The sequence below is a fragment of the Equus caballus genome, chromosome 14, assembly GCF_041296265.1.
Source record: "Equus caballus isolate H_3958 breed thoroughbred chromosome 14, TB-T2T, whole genome shotgun sequence".
Classification (NCBI taxonomy): domain Eukaryota; kingdom Metazoa; phylum Chordata; class Mammalia; order Perissodactyla; family Equidae; genus Equus; species Equus caballus.
The window spans coordinates 101,140,173-101,153,073 of record NC_091697.1 but is presented as its reverse complement, the minus strand read 5'-3'; the positions used below and the strand labels follow the sequence as shown (position 1 = coordinate 101,153,073).

The 12,901-nt window shown below is 37.3% G+C and overlaps 1 protein-coding gene across 1 annotated transcript in view; it reads left to right on the top strand.

Annotated features, from left to right (window-relative positions):
* Window positions 1-12,901, top strand: part of ZFYVE16 (zinc finger FYVE-type containing 16) — a 100,698-nt gene that overhangs the window by 7,573 nt on the left and 80,224 nt on the right. Inside the window, exon 2 of the mRNA XM_070232735.1 lies at window positions 9,359-9,561. The gene's annotated coding sequence lies outside the window, so the exon portion shown is untranslated. The remainder of the gene's footprint in view (window positions 1-9,358; window positions 9,562-12,901) is intronic.

Sequence of the window (12,901 nt, the reverse complement as noted above, 5' to 3'; positions counted from 1 at the left end):
TCATTTCTTCTGGGCATTGGAGTCTGAGTTTTAAAAAATTCTCGAAAATATGTTCTGTGAAAATATTCATATGCCTCTTCCTGCATACTTTCTCTTAAGAACTAGGTTTGAGGTGAAAATGAATTTACATTATTTTCTCATTTGCTCTGTGTGGCATGAAGGATTTGTAAAGCTTTGCTCAAAGTTGTGTGCATTTGTAAACACTGATATTTTCAATTTTATGCATAAATTTTATTGTCTGTTTTTAGTGACTGACATTAGTGGAAGAGAATCTTTTCCTTTAGGTTTAATTTTTTCCTCCCCCCGATGCGTTTTTATTGTTGATTTTTGTTGTTGTTGATTTTTTTTTTTGGGGGGGGGGAAGATTAGCCCTGAGCTAACTACTGCCAGTCCTCCTCTTTTTGCTGAGGAAGCCTGGACCTGAGCACACATCGTGCCCATCTTCCTCTACTTTATACGTGGGATGCCTACCACAGCATGGCTTAGCCAAGCAGTGCCACGTCCACACCCGGGACCCAAACCTGTGAACCCCGGGCCGCCAAAACAGAACGTGCAAACTTAACTGCTGTGCCACTGAGCCGGCCCCTGAGAGCCATTTTTAAAATACTTCTTAACATAAGTGAAAGCCTCAGACAAGGAGTCATCATGGGAGCATTACAACCAGTTGAGTGTCTTTCTTTTCTAATAATTACATGGTTTTCCAGAGGAAACCACTAACCACTACTTCATATTTAATTAAATCTTCTTTCACGGGGAGGTACGCATAACGTTGGTCAGCACTGGTCTGTTACAAAACTTGATTTTATGAAGAATTAGGTGCTGATCTTTGCATTCTGTTTTGATTTTAGGGATTTTTTTTTTAGGAGAAAAGTACCATTCAGTGGTCCTCAGATTTTTCTGGGGAAATATTCTATTTTGTTTATTTGTATCTTTTCCCTTTTCTTGGTCTATCACATTAATCTTTTCCAAAAACTGGATTTGGGTCTGTTAATCTTCTTTATTACTTTTAGTATTCCATTTCAACGATTTCTGTCCTTATCTTGATTTTCTTTACTGTTTTTAGTTTGTTGTGCTATTTCAACTTCTTGAGTTGAATGCTTCCTGTGGTTATTTTTAACTTGTTTCCTCAAAAACGTTTCTAAAGCTATAAATTTCCCCGTATAACTTCTGTGGATGTGGGTCACTAGCGTTCATATGAAATGCATTCATCATTATTAATTTTAAGTTTTTAAAAATATTTCTTATGATTTCCTTTATAATCCAAAAATTATTAAACAGGGTAGTAGACACACTGGTATGACTTTAAATATTATTCTTTAAATTATACATCAGCATCTATGATATCCTTTGTGTGTTTGATATATTCCATAGGAAAAAAAATTTTAAGGAAAAAAAAAGAAAATGCATTTATCTTGCAACCCAGCAATTTTACTTCTACTTATAAACTCTACAGAAACCCTTACGCATGAGCAAAAGTAGCCAAGTATAACACTATTCTTTGCAACATTAAAATATTGTGGGAAATAAAGCTTTGCCTATTGGTGAAGAATGGCTAAACTGGGTGATACTCGTGAAAAGTACTAATACAGAAATTAAAATGAACTAAATTTACATGTATCAGCATTGACGTCTTTGGTCAGAACTTTGGGCTGCTGTCAATTATGACATCTAATCAAAAGAAGTTTATTTTATTAATCTAAGAATTTTAAGAACTTTAAGTAAACTAACCACCTAAATCTTAATATTTCTTAAATGAACAGAGTATGTACACAATAATTTTTATAACATTACCATTTATCATTTTTTATTGCTTTTCTTATTATATATGTCTGTCAACAGTAAAATACTATCCAACATTCTAATATATTTTTAAGTCAGTTTTTTTTTTTTGGTTTTTTTTGTTTTTTTTTTTAAAGATTTTATTTTTTCCTTTTTCTCCCCAAAGCCCCCCGGTACATAGTTGTGTATTCTTCGTTGTGGGTTCTTCTAGTTGTGGCATGTGGGACGCTGCCTCAGTGTGGTCTGATGAGCAGTGCCATGTCCGCGCCCAGGATTCGAACTAACGAAACACTGGGCCACCTGCAGCGGAGCGCGCGAACTTAACCACTCGGCCACGGGGCCAGCCCCTTTAAGTCAGTTTTTTTAAAGGACAATCCTCCAAGGAAGAAAGAGAATGGCAACTTTCACCAGTCACTGTATTCCAAATATGTTGTTATCCCCTACAGCCATATTTAGATTGTCCAGTAATGTTTTCTGAACACCAGGCTTATGGATGAAAATTATTTTTAAAAAGAGTACATTAGCACCTCTGACAGGCACACACTCAAACATGGCTATAACATTCTTTATATTAAGGTTTGAGGTTTTCAAGGGAAGCATTATAGCTATAATGGCATCTTCTCTTTCCCTGGTACAATTCTTATTTATGGAAAGAAACTAAGCAACAATATAATTTTCTTAGTTGACCTCCAGTCATTAGTTCTCTTCTTGGCCTTGAAAACTGCTGAGGTCATGCTTTTATTGTCAACATAGGAGTTTTGTTCTGTTATAAAGGTTGTTTTATATCCTTATTTGGTTGCCAGGCTGGGTTTGGCATCTTCTTAATGGTTTCCACTGGGCAGTTGTGTCATGGAAGACACAAACTTAGTGGGAAAGTATTCAGTCTTTCACCATCGAATATGATCTGTAGATTTTTGTCGATCTTCTTTATCAACTAGGCAAATGTCCCTCTATTTCCAGGTTTCTGAGAGTTTTTATCAGGAGTAAGTCTTGAATGTTGTCAAATGCTTTTTCTGCATCAATTGATATACTTATGTGATTTTTTTATTAGCCTGTCAATATGGTGGATTACATAGACTGATTTTTGAATCTTGAACCAGCCTTGCATTTCTGAAATAAACTCACTTGGCCATGGAATTAATATTTTTTATATTGCTGAATTACATTTTTTAATAAGAATATTTGTGTCTATATTCATAAGGGACATTTATCTGAAGTTTTATTTTTTGTGCTGTCTTTGGTTTCAGTATTAAGGTAATAGTGACTTTATAAAATGAATTGGGAAGTGTTCCTTTCTCTTCTAATTTATGGAAGAAGTTGTGTATAATTGATGTTATTTTTCTTTAAACATTTGGTGAAATTCTCCAGTGAAACTTTTGGCCCTGGAGATCTTTTGGGGGAGAGACTTTAAATTATGAATTCAATTTTCTTAATAGTTATAAGGCTATTCAAATGATCTCTTTCAGATTGGGTGAGTTGTGGTAGTTCACATTTTTTGAGGAATTGATCCATTTCATCTAAGTTGTCAGATTTATATGTGTGGAGATGTTGTATCGTCCCCTTAATTATTCCTTTGATATCTGCAAAGTTTGTAGTGATATCCCTTGTTCCATTCTTTTTTTTTAATAAAAATTGGCACCTGAGCTAACAACTGTTGCCAATCTTTTTTTTTTTATTCTTGTCCCCAAAGCCCCTCAGTACATAGTTGTAGATTTTAGTTGTGAGTGCCTCTGGTTGTGCTATGTGGGACACCACCTCAGCATGGCTTGATGAGTGGTGCCATGTTTGCACCCAGGATCCAAATTGGAGAAACCCTAATATATGTGAAGTCTTAAAAAATAAAGAATTTAATAAATTGAATGCTTACAACGTCCCAGTGCTACTCTTGGCCCTTTCCATGTATTATCTCAGTTGATCCTGACAACAGTCTATAAGGCAGATATTATTGTCTCCATTTACAGATGAGGAAACCGATGTACAGAAGATTTTGTAAAGAAAAACAATCGTTCCCCCGCGCTCCACTAGGGGCCACTAATTTTAACTGTTTTTGCTATTTGTTTTTCCTTTGGTTACTTCCATTTTTGTAAATATGTTCATATTGCTGTTTATTAAGTGAACAAATTTAGACATTTTCTTTTGACTTCCCAACATGAAAATGAAGACTCAACTCCAATGTATTCCTCTCCAAAAAAGTTATAATGCTGTTCTCAGTCCCTCCTATGATTAGCCTCTGTAGCTGTAAACAACACACTTAAATCTCTGTTTTGTTCTATTAGTTATAAACAATAGTTCTTGACTCCTTACTTTGTTAGATGAGCACATCAGCTCTCATACTCTTGTCTGCAAACACCCCACCTTACCTAGACTCCGCATCTCCTGCTTTCCCAAGTCATTTCTCTTCCTTACACTGGAATTCTTGCTGATGTGACTGTCTTGTTGTTGACTCCATTGTCATTTTGCAAACATTTTCTTATTTGATCTCTGTGTGGTGCTGGACACCTTGGCCCTCCTTCTTAAGCATTGGTTTTCCTTAGTCTTCTGTTCTTAGTTCTCTCTTTTTGGTGACCTCATTGGTACACAGGTCTGCAGTAATCCAGACACCCACCCAACTCCCCCAAAAAGACTGCCTAAACTAAAGAATAGGTGTATTGGGGCCAAAAAGTAGGGATGTAGGTGAGATTCCATGTCTTATAAGCAGTATATTCAGTACGCCTTGGTGAAAAAGTGAATGTGTGTAATTGGAAGAGTGAGTAGTAAGGAAAAAAATGGGGGAGTTAGGATGAGACCTAAGGTTCCAACTTCAGCTCTGGGTTCCATTCATTGAGATAGGAGCGGAAATGGGTTTGGAAAGAAATATGATGAGTCAACTTTTGGACATGGAATTTCTGTTTCTTTCTTGTTTCCCACAATGCACAAACTACCAAGGGCATGTGTTTGAAAACAAAATAATTCCAGAAGTGAAAGGAAACATTGGTCCCATATGTTTACCTTATTAATAGAAATAGGTAGGGAAATCAGTCAGCAAGTTTTTATTAAGCACTCATTTTGTATCAGGCCTTAGGTGAGACATATGTTAAAGAAACAGGGAAAGAAATCTTGTGGGAGACAATTTTTTATGGATTTTTGTAGCCTTGCGGCAGCTTTGTTTCTAACTCACCTTTTCAAGAATGTTGCTATAGTGAACAGCCTCTGAGGCCTCCAGGGCAGAGAACAGGTGTGATTGCTGTCTAGGATAATAAAGATGTTTCCCTCCAGGGCAAAGGTCGGGTAGGTGTGCTATCAGCTCCTTTTAAAGATTGAGATTTCCTAAATTCAGAGTTCCTCAGCTGGGACACACACCCGTTATTTGTGCAGCATCTATCTGGGCCCTTTTCTCTATCACCCCTATGGGATATGGGGGGGGGGGAGGGAGAGAACAGATGCAAACATGAGGCTCATGCTGCCTCTGATATGAGTAATAAAGTCCTTTGTTTTTTACCCAGGGTCTCATTTCTTCTGCCAGCACCTATGAAACAGTGGCAAGTTAACTGGTTAGCCTGGAAGATGGGTAAAATTTCAGGCCATTTGTAGTTCTTGACAATCTCCAGCCAACAGTTGGAGACATGATCTTGAGTTCAGAAGAATCTAGGCTAACGATGTGACTTTGAGTGTCATTAGTACATGAGTGGTAATTAAATCATGGTAGCGGATGTGGTCATAGAGGCTAGCACTTTCTGGAAAAGAGGACCTAGTACAGAGCTTTGAGGAACTCCAGCATTTAATAATCCGACAGAAGAAGGGGAGTCCAAGGGAGACTTGAAGAAGCATTCATCTCAGTGTGGTGTCACAGAACCAAAGGAAGAGAGTGCTTCAAGGGAGAGAGGATGGTCACATGTGTCAAATGCTAAGAGACCACGTAAGAGAAGAACTGAAAATGTCACTGTGACTTAGCAAGAGAAGTAAGGGCAGTTTAGTGGAGCAATTGGGTAGAACCTCTTTTTTTGTTGTTTTTGCTGGGAAAGCTTCACTCTGAGCTAACATCTGTTGCCAATCTTCCTCTATGTGAGCTGCTGTCACAGCATGGCTACTAACAGATGCGTGGTGTGGTTCCACGCCCAGGAACCAAACCCAAGCCACCAAAGCAGAGCACGCCGAACTTTAACCACCAGGCCATTAGGACTGGCTCTGGGTGGAATCTTAATTGAAGATGCTTGAGGAGAAGAAACAGAGACAGTGGGTGAGGCCAACAGCGCTTTCCTACAGAAGAGGAAGAGAAAGGAGGATCAAGGAAGAGCCTTTGGTTTTAGCTTTCTAGGCAAAGATCGTGCAAATGGCAATGTGATCACCACCAGTGCTTTTCAGGGGTGACTGAAAACCCTTTCTCTGCTTTGAAAACCTTGTTGGTCTAAAGACAGTCCTTTGGTTTGGGGCTGAAGAGCTACACAGAGTTTATTAAGCCCGTGTGTACTAAATTAAAGGAGTTCTTTTTATTCCAAGACATCTTCCAATACCCCCTCCAGGGTCAAATATAGAGACAACAAGAAAAATTCAGAAATGGACTTAATGGAGACATAGGCCATCAACAAAACCGAAAAAACGATAAAAAGCTAAGAATGAAAGTGCCATTTTGGGAAAAAGCATATAAGGAAATTTATTGTCTTCAAGATGACCAAAGCCCAGAGGTCCTGCTTAGGAGCCCTTGACCTTAAATGGACACTGGATAAAGAGATGATCATAAATGAGGAGAAAATGCCACAGAGGGAATGAAGTCCCAAGTAAGCCAAGTGTCTTTGTAAACTGAGCCCCCACTGCAGTCACCGTGTGGGAAGACAGGAACTAAGGAGGAGAGGCAGGGACAGAAAGGTTCCCTTATTCCCTTTAGTGCCCACTTTTCTTTAACCTGTTGGTCATATATATTTGCTTAATTTATACTGTAGTTGCCTTAAGAGCCATGAGTTTCTCTTGACATTTATTTATCTAATGAAAGTAGGGTGAAATCAATACTAAGATAAATTCTATAATATGGAGGAAAAAAATACATCCTGTGCCCTGTAGAGTCTATTCTAAAGGAATAAACTAAAGATTTACTGACTATCAATCCCCAGGAGCAGAAAATACCAATAAAGGTCACCGGGAATTCTCTTACAGAGAGTAGTATTTCTACTCTGTGCCAACCTTCTTTATTGAGAGAGTAAAAACCATACCAAATGGGTACTAAACAGTAGGGTACAAAAAGTCACAGACCCTTATTTTCCTAAATCAAATTTAATCTGCTTTGAGATGTGGAGGAAAGTGAACCTCAATTGTTTGGGGGCTCCTTCTTTCCCTCCACTGCGTTCCACAAGGACTCTGGGCTCCGACATCTCAGGAAACAGGTTTAGGGCTGGCCCTTTGTCTTCGGTGGCTGCATCTTGGCCGTTACTTTGAAGACTCCGCAGCGCTACTGTGGAGCCTGGCCCCCTGGTCCTGGCTGCTGTATTGTGGGCACTGAGGCTCCAGGCAGTTTCAGGCACAGGTGTTGCCTGATTCCCCCTACTGACTTCAGAACATGCCCATCATCTCTGGTTCCTGCCACCGGACGGTCCCTGTAGTTTCCTGTGGCCTTCCCAGGCCTGAAAGAAGGTAAAGCTCTCTGTCTCAGTCTTGAGAAACGTGACCCATCTTTGTAGTGGTGGAGATGAGCAAATAATATGCTAACTCCAGCTAAAATTTTTAAGTAACCTATCAAGTTTTATACGTATAACTCAGAAATTATCTTGGCCATTTGTTTCATCCTTCTCTCTCACAAAATATCATTGTTAAAGAAAAAATACTGATTTTGAATTGCACTTCTCTTCCTGGCTTCAGAGTAAGTGATGACTGGTAGAGGAATTAGTTCACCAACAGCTGGCTGTCTTCTCTATAGCTTTGTTCTGAGCCTGGAAGTATCCGTGCCATTTTGAGCCCTAGTGTGAGTTTCTTGGTACGTAGTGTTCAAGCAGTCAGTTCAGAAGCTCCGTAAAATAGCACGTATTTCCTTGATAGTATACATATTTGTATATGTATTAAGTATAATACACATCACATATTAAGTAAAATACATAATACATATATGCATAATACATATTAAGTATAATAGAAATACATATACATTTGTCTATTTGTTTGTATATGTATTAAGTATAGTATATGTATTTGTATATGAAAGTATATAGGTATATGGCTTCGAAGATATATGTGTATTGCACCTAACCTTAGATGTGAAAATAAACTTACATTTCTGAAAAAGTTTTTATCTTGGGCACTTTGTGTTAGTGAGTGGAAAAAATAGAAACCAAATAGATTCATAACTAGATCCTATACAGATTTGAATTTTGCTTACTTCGTTGTCTATGTATGGTAATTATGGTTTTGAATTGGGATTACGGCAATGAATACTACTTGTGATTATTATATGTATTAGGTATTTGGATGAAAAATTGTGAAAAGGCTAAAATAGACTAAAGATACAAAATCAAGGGGGATGTCTGAATCCCTGGGGAACCGAATTAGAATTCAGTGCAACCCTAAAAAATTGTACAAGTGAGGGGAAATTTATATAAACTATGCTTACCTGAAAAACTATAAGAAGAATAAGTATAGGGTGGTTTACTTAGGAAGAAAAAAACATACTTTAAGCTAACATAATGAGGAAAAAATATTATTGCATCATGTTACTTGAAATTTGTTTTGGATGACTCAGAGGACTTGTGTAATGATGTTGAAGTAATATGTACTAAAAATCTACTAGAAATATAGCTCTCCGTCATTCCAGATTCTATGAACATAAGCCCAATAGTATATCGATTATTCAAAGACAGTCATAGTCAGTAATGTAATATATTTCATCCCAGTCTTTTGCCTATTGATTTTATTTTACATGGTGTAATCACACTATATATTCGATTTTTGGTTACCTGTGTATGATTTATATATTTTATGGTTATTTACAGAAAATTTTTTGTCACAGGTTAGCTTTTCTTTCCTAACAAGCTAAGGTCTTAGCCTCTAATTAATTGGATTAGTCAAGAAATGGAAATGAAAGACCACAAGTGTATAACATTGAATTATTTGTAGTTTTCCCCTCAATGTTCATTGTTTCTTAATTGATCTTACTATAGTAAACACTTTTAAACCAGGAATTCAATGCCCTGAAAAATAGGATATGATCTGTAGTTCTTAGTTTTGTAGTTGACCATTGGATTCAATCGTATTTTTTTTTTGCAGGCAGCACGTGTTTCTTTTAAAACAACTGTATTTCAAGAAAAACAGCTAAAATCATTTTCCCAGAAGAAAGTGCCCTTATTACAAATTATCTTCTGGTCCAGGGCCAATCCCATTGGTTAGAACAGTGATACGAAGGAAAAATAGCCATGGGTCTGACGACCACAAGAACTTGTTAATTAACTTTCTCAGTCCCAAGCCACAGGCTCTAACTCTAACTACATATTCTGAAACAAGTATGTTACAGAGTAATACAAGACGAGTGAAAAACCACCGTTTATTTACTTATTATTAACTAAAGTCCATACTTTATTCAGATTTCCCTGGTTTTTAACCTAATATCCTTTTTCTGTTCCAGGATCCCACATTACATTTAGTTGTCACGTCTTCTTAGGCTCTTCTTGCTGTGACGATTTCTCAGTCATCCCACGTTTTTGATGACCTTGACAGTTAGAGGAGCACTGGCCAGTTAGACAGTCAGATACCCCACTATTGGACTTCATCTGCTGGTTTTCTCATGAGTACACTGGATTATGGGTTTATGAGAGGAAGATCAAACAGGTAAAGTGCTGTTTTCATCACCTCCTATCAAGGGTACACACTATCAACATAATTTGTGGCTGTTGATAATGTGCTGTTGATATTGACCTTGATCATCTGGCTGAAGTAGTGCTTCCCAGGTTTCTCCACTGGAAAGTTACTCTCCTCCACCTCTCTTCCCATACTGTCCGCTTTAGAAGGAAGTCACTATGCATAGCCCACACCTATCACCATTTACTTTTGGAAAACAATGCAGCATTGCATGCCTTTCTCAATATAGATTAGTAACAGGTTTCTGTTTCAGTTCTAACAAATTAGGTGCGACTCAGAGTTTGGTGAGAACATTACAACAATAGTAGAGTAAATTTAGGGAAAGTTCCCATTTATCCAGAATATCTAAGGAGTGAGTCACAATATATAATTTGTATGGACTATTAATTTGCAAAAGAGTTAAATAGAATAAAATACCTTTGCCCCTAAAATTACACACACCATTATTTACATATCTATTTTTTTGTTTTTACAATTTACAAAGCATTTCAGGACCTTTACAGTGAATGCAACAGAGTCATCAACAGGAACAACAATTAGATTTAATTCAACAAACAACAGATATTTGTTGATTGAATAACAGACATTCCCACATTTTATTGAAGATGTAGAATGAATAAAAGTTTTGTATAAATTTGTACTAAATTTATGACTACCAGGAAATCAATAAAATAATTAGCGAATCTTATCTTATTTCCTGATCCTACCCCCAGCTTATTCTTGCTTTTTGGTCTTTGAAATGTTGTATGTATAAGGGCTTACTCTGTCACTCTTTCCAAGGATCTTCAGTGATTGCATTGTGGACGTTACAAATGTGACTGTCCTGAGAGCACTGGAAAAGCTCTTGCAAGAAACAACACTAAATAATAGTGTTTCGTACAAAAGGACGGTGGGCTATTGGCTATGTGTTCTTACATGACTGTTTTCCCACTTAACCAACAACTATCTTAATGCCAAGAAGAATTTGTGATGTGGGCATTTGGCTCACAGCTAAGGACCAAAATTGTTCACAATCAGAAGTTTGTAAAAAGGCGCAATGAGTTGGCTCTTGCTATAAGCCGTTTTGCATATGAAGCTGACGACTGTAGTCAGTAGGTAGGAATTGCTTTAGCTCTCTTTTAGAACGTTGCTCCTCCATAAACTTGCCATCAGAGATTTATAGTTTGTTCTTAAAGTTTATGAGAACTAACTGGAAAGAAAGGCCTATTTGAGTTGTCATAGGATTACCGTTCTATTTCTATGCAGGGACTAAAAGTCAAAATCTGAGTTCTTGAATGTACCTTTTTCTGCTTGTTTTGTCAAAACCAAAGTGAAATGCTTATTATAAATTGGTAAATATATTTTAAATATAGCTATGTTGATGCCCTTCCGCTAAAACCCACCAAGAACACACTTATAGTTGGGTTTATTACTCATTGTAGAAAGAGAGAACAGACGCACAGGGCACTGTGGGATGTCACAGGGAAGGGCTGTTAGAGAACACCTGTAGGAGCTGGGCTGGGTTGGGTGATTTGGGGGGTTTTAAGGAAGCAGGAATTTGCTTTGGACTGGAAACTCTTAGGAAGTTGGGGTAATTCTATGGTTAGGTATCTTAACTTTTATCTGGGAGAAGGGAAGACCAGACCCACGCTAAAGCTCTAATTGGTGAAGAGGCAGCATCACTCATGCTCAGGATAGGGAGATGTTCGGAATTTTGGGGCTCAGACAATTTTATGTTTTGTCTGTGTTCAGACACGATTATGAGGGGGTCTTGTTTTTGTCTTGATCCATCATGGCCACACGTATGATGCTGAGGTTCTGTGAAATTGTTTCTGTTTAAGAGGAAAGCAACATCATGGTCTAACTCTGAGTGCCAGGTCAGCTCCCAGAAGCCAGGGGCTGCTTTTTCCTTTCTCAACTATCATGTCATTGATTGCCTAAAGTCATAATCACTGATTTCAAAGATTGTTTTCCATTATTATACATGTTTAATGAAATTCAAATATAATACCCACTCAAAATATGAAACGACATCATTACACTTCTAAAGATCTACTAAATTGTTGCAATTTTTTGGTCAACTTCAGAATTAGATCCGTATCATTAAGTTCTTTGGCACTAAATTTAAGAATCAAGGAGTATAAATTTTGTATTAGCTAATTTTTTATTTCTCATTCTACAAAATTTTGATCTGCATGAGGTGGCAATCTAGTGGAATATCAATACGTCCCAGGTGTCTTGTCTTTAGTTTTATAGACTCAGAAATTCGGTATATTAGAATATCCAGGTAAGACTGGGCTCGAGGGCACATAGGCAAACTTACCAAAATCACAGGAGAGTAATGTCTCTTCAAGAATGCTAATGCATTCATTCACAATAAGAAATATAACCATTAATAGTAATATTAGTTCATTCTTACTGAGTGCCTACTACGGTAAGCATGTGACATAAATTATTTCATGAAGCCTTCACAGCAGCCTTATGTGGTAGTCACTGGTTATTTGGAAAACACTGGACTAGCCAAACTCTCTCTCCCCCACCCTTCCTCCACGAGCCTCCTAATTTTCCTAACTTCTCTCTCTTATGCCCAACTCTCACTCCCAAGAGTTGTTGTATCTGCGCTACTGTCACCTTCCATGCTCTTGCAACACCCATTTCCCCTTTGGCATGTTTTCCCATCTTTTAGACCAAGTTGTTGTGGTGGTGCTCAAAACTGAAGGATCCTTTCCCACTTTTTCTTTGCAGAAATCTGAACAATGACCAGAATTTTATATTATTTACTTATTTTTGTTTATATAACCATGAATTCTATAGTTACGACAGATTAGAAATTAAGTGTATTGGTATTTTGTGTTAGTCTGACTTGAGACTAGGCTCACAAATGTGGCAATCTGATGGTTATCACTTTTTATTAAAAAAAGAGCATTTATTAGCTTAGTGTGTTTTATCCTTTATTTGTTCAGTCAGGCATCTCTAATGCATCAAGATTAGGTTTAATGACTTGAATCTAGAAGATTCCTATATATAATAAACTGGGGTTTTTTGGAAGGTGGGAGAAGGAGCTTTTTTCTTTTTTCTGTTACTATATATGCTTAATGGTAAAAACAAAATTAAAAGTATAAAGTAAGCAAGGTACAAAGTACAAAGTAGAAAAATAAGCCATAATCCCCCTACCTAGAGGCAAACAGTTATTAACAATTTGGGTTGAGTCCTTTTAGGTATTTTCTACACATTTGACATGATAATATACCCAGAATTGAGTCCCCTGCTTTTCCTGCACACATTATAAGCATTTCCCCATCTTTAAAAATGTAAACACATGACAATTCAA